This window comes from Camelus ferus, chromosome X (genome assembly GCF_009834535.1).
Source record: "Camelus ferus isolate YT-003-E chromosome X, BCGSAC_Cfer_1.0, whole genome shotgun sequence".
NCBI lineage: Eukaryota > Metazoa > Chordata > Mammalia > Artiodactyla > Camelidae > Camelus > Camelus ferus.
The window spans coordinates 50,087,727-50,108,942 of record NC_045732.1 but is presented as its reverse complement, the minus strand read 5'-3'; the positions used below and the strand labels follow the sequence as shown (position 1 = coordinate 50,108,942).

General features: G+C 36.3%; 1 long non-coding RNA gene across 1 annotated transcript in view; it reads right to left on the bottom strand.

Annotated features, from left to right (window-relative positions):
• Positions 1 to 9,993: 9,993 nt before the first annotated feature.
• Positions 9,994 to 21,216, bottom strand: part of LOC116661947 — a 368,086-nt gene continuing 356,863 nt past the window's right edge. Inside the window, exon 4 of the long non-coding RNA XR_004317907.1 lies at positions 9,994 to 10,443. This is a non-coding gene — a long non-coding RNA (uncharacterized LOC116661947). The remainder of the gene's footprint in view (positions 10,444 to 21,216) is intronic.

Sequence of the window (21,216 nt, the reverse complement as noted above, 5' to 3'; positions counted from 1 at the left end):
GGTCTCTCCCCCTCCTGATGGTGCAGTCAGATGCTACTCTCCAGGGAGGCAGGTGGGTGGATCATGCCCCCTCCCAGCACCGTGGTCTGGTACTGCTTTCCTGCCAGGAAAGTGGGTTGCCACCCGCCCTTTCCTGGAGCAGGTCTCTCCGCTGCTCTGTGCAGCCGCCTGCTCCCCCTCGGGTTGGCGTTCTGAAGGCAGGCTCAGGGAAGACCACAAAATGGCCCCGTCTCTGCTCCATGACAAATCTCAGCTCCTTGTTTGTCTTGGTGGCATGAGTTCTCTGAGGTGTCAGGGCAGAAAGAGCCTATCTGCCTTTAGCTGTAAACAAGTCTCAGTCCTGCCTAGGAAGTTATGGAATCCCTGGGTGCAGAATCAGGTTTCGGCTCCATACACACCTGGGCGCTGTGCACAGGAGAATATGGTGGCTGTGGCTGAGCCCCACCTCTCCTCTAGCGAGAAGTGCCAGTGATGGTGGTGCAGGTCTGAGGAGACAAAGGCTATGGCACCCCTCCCCCCAGGGCACACCAGCCATGTTGCTTTGCTTTTTTCGCAATTTATGGGGGACTGAGGTTGTTCTGCTCCGTATCCCTTCCCAGCCAAGGCACGCAGCACACTGAAGTCCCCCGGGGCTGCCTCAGTGAAGCCGCCCCAGTCCTCCGCCAGGCTCGGGCCACCTGCCTCAGCCCCAGCTGCCAGCTCACGTCTCAGGCTGGGTGTCAGGGGGACCCTTGTGCCTGTTTAACTCAGTTCTGTTGGTCAAGGGGTGCTCAGGGCAGATTTGAGCCTCAGAGGTTTCCCCTCTGTCCCAATGGCCTCTTCACTGGAGAGGGGAGACCCAGCAAATGAGTGCCCTTCCTCCTTTGCTGCTCCCTCCCGGAGGGATTGATCCTGCACTGTTTTGCTTTTTCTTCTTTTTTTTTTTTCCCTTTTCTCCTACCAGATTTTTGGCTTCTTTCTCTTTTGAAGAGGGCAATGTTCTTTCAGAGTTCGGCAGGTGCTCTGGTGTCTGAGTGGGTTTGTAGATGTGAGTTTTGGTGTATTTGTGGGAGAGGGTGAGCTACAAGCATCCTTCTACTCCACCATCTTGCTTCTCCTCTGTCCCCAACTTCTTGAATCTTCCTTACTCATTATTTTGACTGGATAACTGTTTATTACTTTATCATGGAAATCTTTTCAGATTGAGTGAGGTGGTTCACCAGTGTGATCCCACAGCATCCCATCAAATTTTATATTATATCTCTTTATCACACTCTGTTTTGCTGTCTCCCCCACTAGATTAGATAGCTCTTGAGAAAATAATGTCTTATTTATCTGTGTATCTTCATTGTCTAGCATGCTGTTTGACATATAACAGGTGCTTAATAATTGCTTTCTGAACAAATGAAAGGGTAAAGTATAGATTTGGTTATTTTAAAATCACCTAGCCTTTTAACCTCAAATGCCTTCCCACTCATTGACTCATCCTGTTTCTACCAACAAGTCCATGAGGATGGGTGAGTATGTTTGTGTATGCATCTTTTATAGAACTCTTTTTCTGTGAGTGGCTCTTCTGAAATTTTCTAATAGATAAGAACAGCAAATTTGATACTTCTCATTTTGTAAATGCAAAAACTGATACCCAAAGATGCTACATACTTTGCCTCAGCATATGCAGCTAATTAACAGTGGAGCCGAAACCCTGATATCTAGACTCTAATCCCAGGAATCTCCCCTCCCCTACCCTCTTCCACTGTTTCCAAATCATGATCTCTCAACATTTGGATATATCATAGAGAGGTCCTAAGGATGACTGGGTTTGTCTTACACTTCATTTTTCTGCTGCTTTTCTTTTTTAAAGTGAAATTCACATAACAAAAAATAAACCATTTAAAAATGTACAATTCTGTGGCATTTAGTACATTTGCAATGTTTTTGTAAACATCGCTTCTATCTAGTTCCAAAATATTTTCACTACCCTACAAGAGAACTCTGTACCCATTAAACAGTCACTCCTCACTCCCTCTTCCCTTCAGCCCCTGGCAACAACTAATTTGCTTTCTTTCTCTATGGATTTACCTATTATAAAATTTTAATATAAATGGATTCATATGATATGTGACCTTTTGCATATGGCTTTTATTTAGCATAATGTTTTGAGGTTCATTCATGTAGCATGTACAGATACTTCATTCATTTTATGGCTAAATAATATTCCATTGTATGGATATACTACATTTCATTTATGGAATCACTGTTGATGGACATGCGAATTGTTTCCAACTTTGGACTATTGTAAATAGTGCTGCTATGAATGTTCATTTACAGCATTTGTTTGAATGCCTGTTTTCAGTTCTTTGAGGTGTTATACCTACAAGTAGAATTTCTGGGTGTCATGGTAATTCTATGTTTATTTTCTGAGGAAATTCAAAATTGTTTTCATAGTGGCTATACCATTTTAGATTCCTACTACCAATATAGCAATGTTCAAATTTTTCCACACCCTCATGAACACTTAACATCTGATTTTGGATTTGTTTTGCATTTCCCTAATGCCTAGTGATGTTCAGCATCACTTCATGTGATTATTGACCATTTGTTTATCTTCCCTGAACAAAGGTCTATTTAAGTCTTTTGTATGTATTTAATTAAATGGTTTGTCTTTTTGTTGTTGAGTTGTGTTTTTTATATAGTATTTGGGATACTAGACCTTTATCAAATCGATGGTTTGCAAACATTTTCTCCCATTCTGTGGGTTGTCTTTCAATTTTTTAGTAGTCTCTCTTAATGGACTTTTTTTTGTTTTTGTTTTGAAGAAGTCCAATTTATCTATTTTTTCTTTTTTTTTTGTACTTTTGCTGTCATGTATATCTTAGAATCCATTGTCAAACCCAAGGTCATGAAGATTTACCGTATGTTTCCTTCAAATAGTTTTATGGGTTTAGTTCTGTGATCCATTTTTTTTTTTAAATTGAAGTACAGTCAATTACAATCTGTCAACCTCAGAAGAGGGCGGGTGGACCCCACCTTCCTGGCAGGAACGCAGCACCTGACCGTGGTGCTCAGAAGATGCACGATCAGCCCATCTGCCTCGCCTGGGTGCAGCATTTGACTGTGGAATCAGGAGGGGGAGTGACCCTCCCACCCACCCACTGAGTAAGAGCTCAGCACCTGACCCAGTGATGGGTGGGGATGCAATCTGCTAGCCGACAGCCACTGGAAACATCATAGATGAGGGTGCCAACAGAGAGCCTCTGGAAACAGCAAGCTGAGTATGCAAAACAGGGCTAAGGCACAAAGACCTCTCGGTAAAAATCATTAAGAGCACACCATCTCCAGGAGAACTAGGTAACTGATATTCCTTAAGCCACAGTGCCAGAGAGATATGAGCAATATGAAGAAACAGAGGAACCACTCCCAACTAAAAGATCAAGAGAAATCCCCTGAAAGCATGATCAAGGAAAGAGGCATTGATGGCCTACTAGATCAAGATTTCAAAAAAGGAGTGATCAAAGTACAGAAGGAACTAAGAGAAATAGTGTTTAGAGATATAAAATAGGTCAAAAATGAAATAGAAGCTATAAAGAAGAACCAAGTAGAACTAGGAAACTCATTGGCTGAGATGAGAGCTGACCTAAAGGCTGTGCAAAGCAGGCTAGATAATGCAGAGGAACCAATAAGTGACCTAGAAGATAGGACAACAGAAAGCACCCAATCAGAACAGCTGAAAGAAAAACAAATGAAAAACAATGAAAACAATATAAGGGACCTATGGGATAATATAAAGCATGCCAATCTATGCATAATAGGGGTTCCAGAAGGGGAAGAAAGAACAAAGGGGATTGAAAAGGTATTTGAAGAAATCATGACTGAAAACTTCCCAAACCTAAAGGAATCAGATATCCAAGTACAGGAGGCTCAGAGGGTCCCAAACAGGAAGAACCCAAACAGACCCACACCAAGACATATCATAATCAAGATGGCCAGAGTCAAGGATAAAGAAATGATCCTAAAGGCAGCAAGAGAAAAACAAAGAGTGAGTTACAAGGGAACCCCCATAAGGCTTTCAGCTGATTTCTCTACACAAACACTACAGGCCAGAAGGGAGTGGCAAGATATATTCAAAGTCCTGAATGAAAAAAAGATGCAGCCTAGGATACTCTATCCAGCAAGGCTATCCTTTAGAATAGAAGGAGAGATAAAGAACTTCACAGACAAGCAAAAACTAAAGAGTTTAGCAACACTAAACCCATGCTAAAAGAAATATTGACAGGTCTACTCTAAATAGAAAAGAAGCAGGATGTTACAAAAATGAGAAACTCATAACTGGAAAGGAGATAACTACCATGAATTACAAAAAGAATAAACACAAAATTGTAAAAGAAGACATTTAAATCATTAAGAGTGGGAGAGGGAAACAAGGAAAGCCATTGTGGAAAATATTATGAAGATTCCTCAAAAGACTAGGAATAGACTTACCATATGACCCAGGAATCCCGCTCCTGGGCATAAATCCAGAAGGAACCCTACTTGAAAATGACACCTGCACCCCAATGTTCATAGCAGCACTATTTACAATAGCCAAGACATGGAAACAGCCTAAATATCCATCAACAGATGACTGAATAAAGAAGAAGTGGTATATTTATGCAATGGAGTACTATTCAGCCATGAAAACCGACAACATAAAACCATTTGCAGCAACATGAGTGTTCTTGGAGAATGTCGTTCTAAGTGATGTAAGCCAGAATGTCATTCTAAGTGAAGTAAGCCAGAAAGAGGAAGAAAAATACCATATGAGATCGCTCATATGTGGAATCTAAAAATAAAAGAACATAAATACAAAAGAGTAACAGAGTCATAGACAGAATACAAGCTCGTGGTTGCCAATTTGGAGGAGGGTGAGAAGGGATAGACTGGGAGTTCAAAATTTGTGGATACTGACTGGCATATGTAGACTAGATAAACAAGATTATGCTGTATAGCACAGGGAAATATATACAAGATCTTGTGGTAGCTCATAGCAAAAAAAATGTGACAATGAATATATGTATGTTCATGTATAACAGAAAAATTGTGCTCTACACTGGAAATTGACAGAACATTGTAAAATGACTATAACTCAATAAGAAAATGTTAAAAAATATCTTAAAATCAATTAACCATAGAGATATGGGTCTGTAGATCACTGTGAGGAATATTGCCATCTTAACAGTATTGAGTCTTCTAATCCATGAACATGTAATATATTTCTGTTTATTTAAGCCTTCTTTAAATTCTTTCAGCAATGTTTTGTAGTTTTCAGTGTACAAATCTTATGTTTCCTTTTTTAAATTTTCCCAAGTAATTTATTCTTTTTGATTCATTTGTTAATAGAACTTTTTCCTTAATTTCATTTCTTGATTGTTCATTGCTAGTGTATAGATATACAGATGATTTTGTGAATCTTGATTTTTATATTGTGCAAAACTGTAGAAATTGTTTCTTATCATTAATTTTTTTTGTGGATTCTGTAGAATTTTCTACATATGGGGTCATACAATTATCAAATAAAGATAGTTTTACTTCTTCCTTTCCAATTTGGATGCCTTTTATTTGTTTTTCTTAATTGGTTTGTCTGGAACTTCTATTATCATGCTGAATAGCAGTGGTGAAAGCAGACATCCTTCCTTTTCCTCATTTTAGAGGAAAAGCTTTCAGCCTTACCCCATTGAGCATAGTGTCAGCTCTTTTTTCATGTATAGTCTTTATCATGTGGAGGATGCTTCATCTTATTCCTACTTTCTTGAGTGTTTTTCTCAGGAAAGGGTGTTGGATTTTGTGAAGTGATTTTGCTGCAAGTGAAGTAATTATGTGGGTGTTTCTTCAATCTATTAATATGCTGTATTATATTGATTGATTTTTAAAAAACGTTGAACCACCCTTGTATTCTGGGGATAAATTCCAATTGGTCTTGATGTATAATCCCCTTAACATTCTCCTGGGTTCCATTTGCTAGTATTTTATCTAGCATTTTGCACCTATATTCAAAAGAGATATTAGTTTGTAGTTTTCTTGTGATGTCTTTGTCTGACTTGAGTATCAGGGTAAGGATAACCTCATAGAATGAGTTAGGAAGTGTTCCCTCCTTATCTATTAAAATTTTTTTTTTATTGAAGTACAGTCAGTAACAATGTATCAATTTCTGGTATACAGCAAAATGTCCCAGTCATGCACATACATACATATTCATTTTCATATTCTTTTTCATTAAAGGTTACTACAAGATATTGAATATATTTCCCTGTGCTATGCAAAAGAAATTTGTTTTTTTAAATCTATTTTTATATACAGTGGCCAACATTTACAAATCTCAAACTCAAATTTATTCCTTCCCACTCCCTTTCCCCCAGTAACCATAAGATTGTTTACTATGTCTGCAAGTCAGTTTCTGTTTTGTACATAGGTTCATTAGTGTCCTCTTTTTTTCTTTTTTTAGATTCCACATATGGGTAATATATGGTATTTTTCTTTCTCTTTCTGGCTTACTTAGAATGATGATCTCTAGGTTCATCAATGTTGCTGGAAATGGCATTATTTTATTATTTTTTTTATGGGTGAGTAGTAGTCCATTGTATAAATATACCATCACTTCTTTATCAAGTCATCTGTCAATGGATATTTAGGTTGTTTGCATGTCTTGACTATTGTAAATAGTTCTGCTATGGACATTGGAGTACAGGTGTCTTTCTGAATTAAGGTTCCCTCTGCATATATGTCCAGGAGTAGGATTGCTGAATCATATGTTAAGTCTATGTTTAGCCTTTTGAGGAATCTCCATACTGATTTCCACAATGGCTACACCAAACTGTATTCCCACCAGCAGTGTAGGAGGTTTCCCTTTTCTCCACAGCCTCTCCAGCATTTGTCATTTGTGGACTTTTGAATGATGGCCATTCTGACTGGTGTGGGTTGATACTTCATTGTAGTTTTGATTTGCCTTTCTCTGATAATTAGTGATATTGAGCATTTTTTCATGTGCCTATAGGCCATTTGTATGTATTCATTGGAGAACTGCTTGTTTAGGTCTTCTGCCCATTTGTGGATTGGGTTTTTTTTTTATTAAGTTGTATGAGCTGTTTATGTATTCTGGAAATTAAACCTTTGTCAGTCACATTATTTGCAGATATTTTCTTCCTCTCCATGGGTTGTTGTTTAGTTTTGCTTTTAGTTTCTTTGCTGTGAAAAAGCTTATAAGCTTATCTATTTTTGGAAGAGTTTGAGAAAGATAGGTATTAGTTCTTAAATGATTTGTGGAATGCATTATGAAGCCATCTGGTCATGGGCTTTCTTTGGTTAGGAAGTTTTTTTTTTTTAATATAGTTTAAATCTCTTGTCTTTGTTTTTCTATTTCATCTTGATTCAGTGTAAGTAATTAGTGCACTTCTAGAAATTTGTTCATTTTATCTAAGTTATTTAAAATGTTGGTGAAAGTTGCTCATAGCTTTCTTTAGTCTTTTTCATTTCTGTAATGTTTAATGTAATATCCCCACTTGGATTTATGATTTTCATAAGTAAATAAGTCAATCTTTTCTTCTTAGTCTAGGTAAAGTTTTGTCAGTTTTGTTGATCTACTCAAAGGACCAACTTTGGTTTCATCAATTTTCTCTATTCTCTATTTCTTTAAACTCCTCTCTATTATTATTTCCTTGCTTCTGTCAGCTTTGGGTTTAATTTACTATTGTTTTCCAAGTTCCTCAAGGTTTAATTTGAGATCTTTCTTCCCTTTTAACATAGGCATTTATAGCTGTAAATTTCCCTCTGAATACTGATTCTGTTGCATTCCATAGTTTTGGTATTTTGTGTTTTTGTTTCATTAGTCTCAAAGTATTTTCTAATTTACCTTGTGACTTATTATTTGACCCATGTTTAAGAATGCTGTCTAATATCCACATATTTTTGAATTTTCTAGCTTTCCATCTGTTTTTAATTTCTAGTTTCATTCCATTGTGGTGAGAGAAGATAGTTTGGCTTATTTAAATCTTTTAAAATTTATTATGAAATTTTTTGTGACCTAACATATGGTTTATCCTGGAGAATGTTTCATGTGAGAAGAATGTGTATTCTGCTGTTTATGGGTGGAGTGTTCTATATATTTCTGTTATATCTGGTTGATTCATACTGTTTTTCAAATTCTCTGTTCCTTCATTAATTCTGTTTGATTGTTATATCCATTATTGAAAGTGGAGTATTGAAGGCTCCAACTATAATTGCAGAAATGTCTGTTTCTTTCATTATTTCTTGCAATGTTTGCTTCATACATATTGGGACTCTGTTGTTATGTCCACATGTGTGTATAATTTTTATAGCTTTTTGATGGGTGTTCCTTTTTATTGATTTATAATGTCCTTCTTTGATTCTTGTTACATTTTTTTGACTTAAAGTTGATTTTGTTTGATATTCGTATAGCCACCACAGTTGTTTTTTGGTTATTATTTAGATGGAGTTTTTCCATTTTTTCACTTTCAATGTTTTGTGTCATTGGATCTAAAGTGAGTCTCTTGTAGACAGCATACAGTAGATGATTAAAAAAAATTCCATTCTGCCAATCTCTGTTTTTTATTGGAGAATTTCATCCATTTACCTTTAGAGTAATTACTCATAAGAAAACACTTATGCCATTTTGTTATTTGTTTTCTATGTGACATCTTTTTGTTTCCTCAATTCCTCCATTATTGCCTTTTGTTTTCTTTAATTTTTTGTTGTCACATGTTGTCTTACTCTATTCAATTTTCTATAACAGAAATACCATTGCTGGGCAGTTTATAAACAACAGAAATTTATTTCTCACAGTTCTAGGGGTTAGAAGTCCAAGGTCATGGTGCTGGCAGAATTGGTGGTTGGTGAGGACCCACTTCCTCATTGACAACCATCTTTTTGCTATAACCTCAGAAAGAGAAAGGGATGTCTTTATGGGGTCTCTTCTATAAGGGCACTAATTCTACACGTGATACCTCCACTCTTATGAACAAATCACATCCCAAAGACCCTACCACTTAATTCCACCTTGGAACTTAGAATTTCAACATGTGAATTTTTTTTGGGGGGGATATAAATTCAATTCACTGTACATGCTTTGATTCTCTTTTCATTTTTTTAGATCTATATGTTGGATTTTTTTTTGTTAAGGATCTTTTATTTTGAATTTTAAGTTGTAACAGCATGCAACAAAAGATCTTGCCCTCTTAATAAATTTTAAAGTTATTGTTGACTATAAGTACAGTGTTGTAAAGCATATCTCTAGAGTTTATTCATCTTGGTTAACTGAAACCTTATGCCCATTGATTTGTAACTACTCATTTCCTTCTCACCTCAGCCCCTAGAAGCCGTCATTTCACTATCTAACTCTATAAATTTGACTATTTTAGATACCTTATGTAAATGGAATTATACAATACTTGTCTTTTTGTCACTGGGTTATTTCATTTAGCATAATGTCCTCAAGGTTCACTTATGTTGTCACATATTGCAGAATTTCCTTCAATAGTCATCCTAACAGGTATGAGAGATATCTCGTTGAGGTTTTGATTTATGTTTCCCTGATGATTAGTGATGTTGAGCAATTGTTCATCTATATGTTGGCCATTTGCATGTCTTCTTTGGAGAATTGTCTATTCAATTTCTTAGCCTTTTTTTTTTTTTTTTTTTTTTACTGAAGCATATATAGATGAAGTATATATAGCATGGAGTATATATAGGTGTTGTGCTAGTTTCAGGTGTACAGCCAAGTGATATATATATATATATACACACACACACACACATACACACACAGACATATTCTTTTACAGATTTTTTCCCATTATAGGTTATTACAAGATATGCAATATAGTTCCCTGTGCTATACAGTAGGTCCTTGTTTATCTATTATATATAGTAGTGTATTAAGTCTAAACTCCTCTAATTTATCCCTCCACCTTCTTTCCCTTTTGGTAATCATAAGTCTGTTTTCTTTTTCTTTATTTTTTTTCTACAAAAAGTTTAAAGAATTTTTTTTATTGTGTAACATAATTTAAGTCAGTAAACGTTTTAAGAATTTAACACATGTTCTGATTCTTTCCATTGCCCATCAACCCTTAGGTCCTCCAATGTCTGAGTCATATAATCTTCAAGACAGCCCTTTCAATGATTTTTGGTCAAGCAACAGTTGTCAGTCAGCCCATAATTCTTTTAGTTGGGCTTTGATTTCCAGTGGAACATGAGCACACTTCAGAAAACAACTCACCTGTAATCTTTGGGATCCAATTTTCTCAAGCAATTTACTTCAGGACTATTACATATTTGGGGTCAGGGAAGATTGATCTGCCTGGTTCTGAATTTCAGACACCCTCTAAATATGCATTAAGTTCAAGTCATTTACTCCTAAGCTTATCACACCCTAGAACAGTACTGATCGTTGCCAATACCTAAGATAAAAAAGTCTGACTGTTAGGTTTTTCATAGTTTATTTAGCAGCTCTGTCTAGTAGTTATTTCCACAGATCTAACATGTAGTTCTGTGAGTAAAGGAAACCACATAGTTACCCTATGAGGCATTTCCAACGATGTAGGTCTACGGTCATAAGTCTGTTTTCTATGTCTGTGAATCTGTTTCTGTTTTGTAAATAAGCCCATTTATATCATTTTTTAAGATTTCACATCTTAGCTTATTTTTAAATCATATTATTAGATTTTTAATATTGAATTATAGGAATTCCATATATATTTTGAATATTGATGCCTTATCAGATATATGGTTTGCAAATATCTTCTATTCTCTATTTTGCCTTTTCATTCTGTTGATTGTTTCTTTTTGTTGTGCAGAAGCTTTTTTAGTTTGATGTAGTCTCATTTGTTTACTTTGGTTTTTGTTGCATGTGTTTTTGGTATCATATGCAAGAACTTAATGTCAAGAAAATTGTGAAGAAGCTTTTCCTTTATGTCTTTTTTCCCAGGAGTTTTATGGTTTCAAGTCTTATGTTTAAGTCTTTAATCCTTTTTTGAGTTGGCTTTTGCATATGATATCAGTGAGGGTTTCAATTTCACTTTTTTGCATTTAGATATCCAGTTTACCTAATACCATTTGTGGAAGAGACTATTCTTTCTCCATTGTTTATTCTTGGAACGCTTGTCAGAGATCAGTTGACTGTATAATTGTGGGTTTATTTATGGGCTTTGTATTTTGTTCAATTGATACATAAACCTGTCTTTATGCCAGTAGCATATTGTTTTAATTATTGTAGTGTCATATAATTTGAAATCAGGAAGTGTGATGCCTCTGGCGTTGTTCTTCTTTTCAGAATTGATTTGACTGTCTGTGGTATTTGTAGTTTCATATGAATTGTGGATTTATTTTTCCATTTCTGTGAAATATGCCATTGTGATTTTGATAGGGATTGTAATAGTCTGTAAATTGCTTTGAGTAGCATAGACATTTTAACAATATTAAGTCTTGCAATCTATGAACTTGGTATGTCTACCCACTTATTTGGGAAACTTTGACTTTATCCTGATGTTTGAAGAAAAGCTTTCAATTTTTCACCATTGTGTATAATGTTAGCTGTGACCTTCTTATATATGATCTTTGTTATGTTGGGGTGCATTCTATTCCCAGTTTGTTGAGAGTTTTTTCAGGAAAGGGTGTTGAATTTTGTCAAATGCTTTTTTGTCATCTATCGAGACAGCAACATGATATTTAGTCCTTATTCTAGAAATGTGGTATATCACATTAATTGATTTGTGTATGTTAAGTGTTTTGCATCTATTTACATTAGGGATATTGGCCTGTATTTTTCTTTTCTTGTAATGTCTTTGCCTTGCTTTTGTATCAGGATAATGCTACTGCCATAAAATGAGTTTGAAAGTGTTCCCTCCTCTTTCATTTTTTGGGAAAGAGTTTGAGAAGAAGTTAATTTCTTTGACCCAGTTTTAATTCAGAAATTAATGTTAATTTCTTTTTAAATGTGTGTTAAAGTACACTAGTGAAGCCATCTGGTCCTGGGCTTTTCTTTTTCGGGAAGTTTTTGATTACTGATTCAATCTCTATCCTATTTATAATTCTGTTCAGACTTTCTATTTCTTCAAGATTCAGTATTGGTAAACTGTATATTTCTAGGAATTTGCCATTCTTCTAAGTTATTCAGTTTGTTGGTGTATAAATGTTCATAGTGGTTTCATGATCTTTTGTACTTCTCTGGCACCAGTTTTAATGTCTCTTCTTTCATTTCTGGTTTAATCTATTTGAGACTTCTGTCTTTTTTTCCTTAGTTGGATAAGGTGTTATCAATTTTGTTTATCTTTAAAAAAACCCAACTCTAAATTTTTTTTTTTGCTGTTTTTCTGTTTTCTATTTTGTTTATTTTGGCTCTAATGTTTATTATTTCTCTCCTTCAGCTATCTTTGGGCTAAGTTTGTTCTTTATCTAGCTTATTGAGATGTAAAGTTAGGTTGAATATTTGGGATGTTTTTTCTTTTTTTAATATAGTTGCTCATCATTATGGATTTCACTTTTGGTGCTGTCTTTGGTGCATCTCATGTTTTGAAATGTTTCATTTTCACTTGTCTTGATATTTTTAAAGTTCCTTTTTGACTTTTTTCTTTGACTCAATTTTTGTTCAGGATTGTGTTGTATGATTTCCACATATTTGTGAATCTTTGAGTTTTACTTCTTTAAAAAGAATTATTCCAGTTTTATTGAGATATAATTGACATACAGCACTGTGTAATTTTAAGGTGTACAGCATAATGGCTTGACTTTTATATATTGTGAGATGATTATCAGAATACAGTTAGCTAATGTTCAACATCTCATGTAGAAACAAAAACTAAGAAAAAAATATTTTTCTCTTGTGATGAGAACTCTTAGCTTAACAGTTTTCAAATATACTATACATCAGTATTAACTCTAGTCATCATGTTGTAGATTATATGCCAAGCACCTATTTATCTTATAACTGGAAGTTTGTTCCTTTGGGCCACCTTCATCCATTCTTCCACTTCCTCCTTCATGTCTCTGGTAACCACAAATCTGATTTTTTTCTATGAGTTTTTTTTAATTCCACATATAAGAAAGATAATATGATATTTTTCTTTCTCTTTTCTGATTTACTTACTACAATGCCCTCAAGGTCCATCCATGTTGTCACCAGTAGCAGGATTCCTTCCTTTTATGGCTAAATAATATTTCATTGTATATGTATTCATCAAAACTTCTTTATATACATTCACCCATTGATTAACATTTAGGTTGTTTCCATGTCTTTGCTATTGTAAATAATGCTACTATTAATCTGGGGGGTACAGATATCTCTTAGACAAAGTATTTACATTTCCTTTTAATATATTCCTAGAAGTAGAATTGCTAGATCATATGGTAGTTCTGTTTTCAAGTTTTTGAGGAACCTCCATACTATTTTCCGTACTGGCTGTAACAATTTACAATCCCACCAACACTGCAAAAGTGTTTCCTTGTCTCCAGATTCTCATCTGCATTCCTTATCTTTTATCTTTTTGATAATAGTCATTTTACATGTGTGAGGTGATATGATTGTGGTTTTTGAATTGCATTTCTCTTATGAATTAGTGATGTTGAGCAACTTTTTATGTACCTGTTGGCCATTCATATATCTTCTTTGGAAAATGTTTATGCAGGCCCTTTGCTCATTTAAATACTGAATTATTTTTATATATAGTTTTGCTACTAATTTACATGAGGTTTTAAATATATTTTGGGTATTAACCCCTTGTCAGATATACAGTTTTTAGATATTTCTTTCCATTCCATAGGTTTTTTTTTTTTTTCATTTTGTTGATCCCTTTTAAAAAATTGAACTATAATTGATTTATAATATATTAGTTTTAGGTATATTGCATAGTAGTTCAGTATTTTATAGGTTATACTCCATTAAAAGTTGTTCAAGATAATGGTTATAATTATCTGTGCTATACAATATGTCCTTTTTGCTTATCTATTTTTTTTACATAGTAGTTTGTATCTTTTAATCCCATACCTCTGTTCCTCCCTTCTTCCCTACTCTTTTTGATAACTACAGGTTTATTTTCTATATCTATGTGTCTGTTTCCATATATATATCTATATCTGTGAGTCTGTGAGTGTGTTTTGCATACACATTCATTGGTATTTATTTTTAGATCCCACATATGAATGATATCATACAGTATTTGTCTTTCTCTGACTCATTTCAGTAAACATAATATTCTCTAGGTCCATCCACATTGTTGCAAATGGCAGAATTTTGTTTCTTTTTATGACTGAGTAACATTTCCTTGTGTATATATCACATTTTCTTTATCCATTCATCTGTTGATGGACACTTAGGTTGCTTCCATATCTTGGCTGTTGTAAATAATGCTGCTGTGAATATTGAGTTGCATGTATCTTCTCAAATTACTGTTTTCATTTTTTTTTGGATATATATCCAGGAGTAGAATTGTTGGGTCATATTTTTAATTTTTTGAGAAATCTCTATACTGTTTTCCACAGTGGCTTTCCTTGCTTCCCTCTCCCACTCTTAATGATTTAGATGTCTTCTTTTACAATTTTGTGTTTATTCTTTTTGTAATTCATAGTAGTTATCTCCTTTCCAGTTATGAGTTTCTCATTTTTGTAACATCCTGCTTCTTTTCTATTTAGAGTAGACCTGTCAATATTTCTTTTAGCATGGGTTTAGTGTTGCTAAACTCTTTTAGTTTTTGCTTGTCTGTGAAGTTCTTTATCTCTCCTTCTATTCTAAAGGATAGCCTTGCTGGATAGAGTATCCTAGGCTGCATCTTTTTTTCATTCAGGACTTTGAATATATCTTGCCACTCCCTTCTGGCCTGTAGTGTTTGTGTAGAGAAATCAGCTGAGAGCCTTATGGGGGTTCCCTTGTAACTCACTCTTTGATTTTCTCTTGATGCCTTTAGGATCATTTCTTTCTTTTTTATTTTTTTAAATTTTTTTAAACATTTTTTATTGATTTATAATCATTTTACAATGTTGTGTCAAATTCCAGTGTTCAGCAAAATTTTTCAGTTATTCATGGACATATACACACTCATTGTCACAATTTTTTCTCTGTGAGTTATCATAACATTTTGTGTATATTTCCCTGTGCTATACAGTGTAGTCTATTCTACAATTTTGAAATCCCAGTCTATCCCTTCCCACCCTCCACCCCCCTGGTAACCACAAGTCTGTATTCTCTGTCTGTGAGTCTATTTCTGTCCTTTATTTATGCTTTGTTTTTGTTTGTTTGTTTTTGTTTTTGTTTTTGTTTTTGTTTTTTAGATTCCACATATGAGCGATCTCATATGGTATTTTTCTTTCTCTTTCTGGCTTACTTCACTTAGAATGACATTCTCCAGGAGCATCCATGTTGCTGCAAATGGCATTATGTTGTCGGCTTTTATGGCTGAGTAGTATTCCATTGTATAAATATACCACTTCTTCTTTATCCAGTCACCTGTTGATGGACATTTAGGCTGTTTCAATGTTTTGGCTATTGTAAATAGTTTTGCTATGAACATTGGGGTGCAGGTGTCATCCTGAAGTAGATTTCCTTCTGGATACAAGCCCAGGAGTGGGATTCCTGGGTCATATGGTAAGTCTATTCCTAGTCTTTTGAGGAATCTCCACACTGTTTTCCACAGTGGCTGCACCTAACTGCATTCCCACCAGCAGTTTAGGAGGGTTCCCCTTTCTCCACAGCCTCTCCAGCATTTGTCATTTGTGGATTTTTGAATGACGGCCATTCTGACTGGTGTGAGGTGATACCTCATTGTAGTTTTGATTTGCATTTCTCTGATAATTAGTGATATTGAGCATTTTTTTCATGTGCTTTTTGATCATTTGTATGTCTTCCTTGGAGAATTTCTTGTTTAGGTCTTCTGCCCATTTTTGGATTGGGTTGTTTATTTTTTTCTTATTGAGTCGTATGAGCTGCTTATATATTCTGGAGATCAAGCCTTTGTTGGTTTCACTTGCAAAATTTTTCTCCCATTCCGTAGGTTTTCTTCTTGTTTTATTTCTGGTTTCCTTTGCTGTGCAGAAGCTTGTAAGTTTCATTAGGTCCCATTTGTTTATTCTTGCTTTTATTTCTTCTAGGAGAAAAATTTTTAAATGTATGTCAGATAATGTTTTGCCTATGTTTTCCTCTAGGAGGTTTACTATATCTTGTCTTATGTTTAAGTCTTTAATCCATTTTGAGTTTATTTTTGTATATGGTGTAAGGGAGTGTTCTAGCTTCATTGTTTTACATGCTGCTGTCCAGTTTTCCCAACACCATTTGCTGAAGAGACTGTCTTTATTCCAATGTATATTCTTGCCTCCTTTGTCAAAGATGAGTTGACCAAAAGTTTGTGGGTTCATTTCTGGGCTCTCTATTCTGTTCCATTGGTCTATATGTCCGTTTTGGTACCAATACCATGCTGTCATGATGACTGCAGCTCTACAGTATTGTCTGAAGTCTGGGAGAGTTATTCCTCCAGCCTCTTTCTTTCTCAAAGGATCATTTCTTTATCCTTGACTCTGGCCATCTTGATTATGATATGTCTTGGTGTGGGTCTGTTTGGGTTCTTCCTGTTTGGGACCCTCTGAGCCTCCTGTACTTGGATATCTGATTCCTTTAGGTTTGGGAAGTTTTCAGTCATGATTTCTTCAAATACCTTTTCAGTCCCCTTTGTTCTTTCTTCCCCTTCTGGAACCCCTATTATGCGTAGATTGGCATGCTTTATATTATCCCATAGGTCCCTTATATTGTTTTCATTGTTTTTCATTTGTTTTTCTTTCAGCTGTTCTGATTGGGTGCTTTCTGTTGTCCTATCTTCTAGGTCACTTATTGGTTCCTCTGCATTATCTAGCCTGCTTTGCACAGCCTTTAGGTCAGCTCTCATCTCAGCCAATGAGTTTCCTAGTTCTACTTGGTTCTTCTTTATAGCTTCTATTTCATTTTTGACCTATTTTATATCTCTAAACACTATTTCTTTTAGTTCCTTCTGTACTTTGATCACTCCTTTTTTGAAATCTTGATCTAGTAGGCCATCAATGCCTCTTTCCTTGATCATGCTTTCAGGGGATTTCTCTTGATCTTTTAGTTGGGAGTGGTTCCTCTGTTTCTTCATATTGCTCATATCTCTCTGGTACTGTGGCTTAAGGAGTATCAGTTACCTAGTTCTCCTGGAGATGGTGTGCTCTTAATGATTTTACCGAGAGGTCTTTGTGCCTTAGCTCTGTTTTGCATACTCAGCTTGCTGTTTCCAGAGGCCCTCTGTTGGCGCCCTCATCTGTGCTGCTCCCAGTGGCTGTTGGCTAGCAGATTGCATCCCCACCCATCACTGGGTCAGGTGCTGAGCTCTTACTCAGTGAGCGGGCGGGTCACTCCCCCTCCCAATGCCACAGTCAGATGCTGCGCTCGGGCAAGGCAGGTGGGCTGATTTTTCACCTTCCCAGCACTGCAGTCAGGTGCTGCGTTCCTGCCAGGAATGTAGGGGGCCACCCACCCTCTCCTGGTGCTGGTCGCTCCGCTGCTCTGTGCAGGTGCCCGCTTCGCCTCGGGTCAGTGTTCTGAAGGTGGGCACAGGGAAGACTGTGAAATGGCCCCACCCCTGCTCCATGCCAAATCTCAGATCCTTTTCTGTCTTGGCAGTGCGAGTTCTCTGAGGGACCAGGGCAGAAAGATCCTATCTGCCTCTGTTGTAAACTATTCTTTGTCCTGCCTAGGAGGTTGCGGAGCCCCATGGCGCAGATTCAATTCTTGGCCCTACTCCCGCCCGGGCGCTGTGCACAGGGGAATATGGCAGCTCTGGCTGAGCCCCGCCTCTCTTCTCTCGTGAAGTGCCAGTAATGTCGGCGCAGGTCTGAGGAGAAAAGGGGTATGGTGCCCCTCCCTCCAGGGCACACCAGTCATGTAGCTTTGCTTTTTTCACAACTTATGGGGGACTGAGGTTGTTCTGCTCCTTATCCCCTCCCAGCCACAGTGCGCAGCACCCTGCAGTCCCCCGGGGCCGCCTCAGTGCAGCTGCCCCAGTCCTCTGCCTGGCTCGGGCAGCCTGTCCCGGCCCCCAGCTGCCAGCTTGCATCTCACACTGGGTGTCATAGGGACCTTTTGTGCCTGTTTAACTCAGTTCTGTCAGTGTCAGTAAAGGGGTGCTCGGGGGCACATCTGAGGCTCAGAGGCTCCCCCTCTGTCTCGCTGGCCTCTCCATTGGAGAAGGGAGACACAGCGAACAAGTGCCAGTCCTCCTTTGCTGCTCCCTCCCTGCAGGATTGGTCCCACAGTGTTTTGCTTTTTCTTCTTTGTTTTTTCCTTTTCTCCTACCAGTTTCGTGGCCTCTTTGCCTTTTGAAGAGGGTGATGTTCTGTTGGAGTTCTACAGGTGCTCTGGTTGGCTGGGTGGATCCGTGGATGTGACTTCTGGTGTATTTGTGAGAGAGGGTGAGGTACAAGTGTCCTTCTATTCCACCATCTTGGCCCTGAGTAGCCATTCTTTTAAATTAGTTCTGTTGGCAACAAGTTTTCTTAGTTTTCCTTCTTCTGAGAATGTCAGTTTTTTCTTTTATTCATTTAAAAAAATGTTTGTTTTTTATTTAGTGTTATTGTTGTTGGGGGGAGGTAATTAGCTTTATTTACCTTTTTATTTTTAATGGAGGTACTGGGGATTGAACCCAGGACCTCATGCATGCTAAGCAGGCACCCTATTAATCGAGCTATACCCTCTCCCCTTTCCTTTTATTCTTAAAATAGATGCAGAGTTGTGTTGATAGTTTGTTTATTTCAGCACTAAAAAATGCTATGCCATTTCCTTCTGGCCCCCATAATTTCTGATGGCAAAAATGCTGCCATTCAAATTGTTATTTTCCCATTGGTAAAGTGTCATTTTTCTATCTGTTGTAAAGATTTTTTTCTTTCTGTTTAGTTTTTAAGAGCTTGGTTGTGATATGTATCAGCATGAATTTCTTCCGGTTTATCTTTGTTGTGGTTCATTCAGCTTCTTGTATCTGTAGCCTTGTGTGTTTGTTAATGTATAAAAATCAGTTGCATGTCTGTACAGTAATGATGAAGCAACAGGAAAAGAAAGTAAAGAAGCAATCCCCTTTAAAATAGCATCCAAAGTAATAAAATACCTAGGATTAAACCTAACCAAGGAGGTGAAAGACTTATACACGGAGAACTATGAAACACTGATGAAGGAAATTAAAGAAGACTTAAAAAAATGGAAGGATATCCCATGCTCCTGGTTGGAAGAATCAATATTGTTAAAATGGTCATACTGCCCAAGGCAATCTACAGATTTAATTCAATCCCTGTCAAATTACCTAGAACATGAGAGTTATTTCAAAGTCCTTATTCCTCCAAGTAACTCTCCAGCTTTTCATCCCAGAAGTTCACCATGCTAATGTTTGCCCAACTTTTTTATCTCCAATGGAAATATCTCATTCATTTGCTTTTCTGTTTTTAAGGAATGCCCTTCACATGGTCACTTTTCTGCACTGAAAGAGTAATGACATGAAACACATCAAGTGACTTATATCATTCCTTTTTTAAAGGCTTAAAATATATTATTGATAAGTTGGTGTGGCATGACTATTGTATTTCTCAGAAAACACCAAGGGTATAAGGAACACATCAGACATGGTATACCAACAAAAAATGCATAGCATATCTATCTAAGATAAGCAAGGCTACAAACTACTGTCTGACCATCAGCATACAGCAATCCTGTTTCTAGAGAGGTCAAAACTAACAAACACAATTCTTTAGGAACAAGGTCCACTGTGTCCTTCCAGAAACCAGGTGTCTATACCTGAATGCACAGTCTTCAACACAGCCACTGTGCTGGGAAGGAGGGTGAGGAAATTTTAAGTTAAAGTGCCTAAAAATTCTCCTACCCTTTTCTAGTCACCTTTCCCTAGATTCAACATTCATTTGTTTGCTGTTGGCCTTTGAATATTTTTCAGAGTTCTGACAAAGTTGATACTAATGGTTTGTGCTTATTATTATTATTATTTGTTTCTGTGAAGGGATGGCACCTTGGAACTCCCTACTCTGCCATTTTCACTAATGTCATCTCTTCTGATGCATTTTTACTAAGAGAGCATCCAAGGTCCTCAAATGTTGACTATTATCTTTTTAACCTTATTTCCAGAACTTTCATTTAAGCAGTCTATACTTTAGCCAAACTCTATTTACTGCTTCATCCATATGGCCTATACATTCCTGTAGTAGTGACTTGTCTTGTGTTTTTGTGTCTTTTGTTTAGAATCTGTCAATCAATAGAATCTGCACATCAGTGGAAAAGCTTCAAGGTGCCTATGAGTGTATAGAACTTATACGTATGTAAAATTTTGTGAGTCTGGAAATATGATTTTTTTTTTTGGAAGAGAGGGTCCTTAGATTCTCAAAAGAATCTGTGACTGGAAAACAAGAACAAAAGGTAATAATTACCTGCTCAGGATATTCTTGCCTTCCTTTCCCCTTTTAGATAAAACAAATCCTACCCATTTTTCAGTGCTCAATTTAAATGTTACCTCCTTCATGATATGTCCCCATTTATCTGGAAATAAGCTCTTCTTTGGCTTAATTCTCAGACTCACTTTATCTCTAATCTCTTAAAATATTTTTCATTTTTTATCACGTAGTATAGTTATGAATATATTTTTAGAGGAAAGAGTTTTGGAGTTGGACATATATGGATTTTATGTATATATATATTTTTTATTGAAATATAGTCAGTTTACAATGTTGAGTCAATTTCTGGTGTACAGCATAATGCTTCCGTCATACAAGAACATACATAGATTCATTTTCATATTCTTTTTCACCATAAGTTACTACAACATTGAATATAGTTCTCTGTGCTGTACAGTATGAAGCTGTTGTTTATCTATTTTATATATATTAGTTAGTATCTGCAAATCTCAAACTCCCAGTTTATCCCCTCCCACCCCCTTTCCTCCTGGTAATTATAAATTTGTTTTGTATGCTTGTGAGTCTGTTTCTGTTTTATAAGTAAGTTCATTTATCTTTTTTATTCAGATTCCACATATAAGTGATATATGGTATTTTTCTTTCTCTTTCTGGCTACTTCACTTAGAATGACAACATCCAGGTCCATCCATGTTGCTGCAATTGGCATTATTTTCTTTTTTATGGCTAAGTAGTATTCCATTGTATAAATATACCACAACTTCTTTATCCAGTCATCTGTCAATGGACATTTAG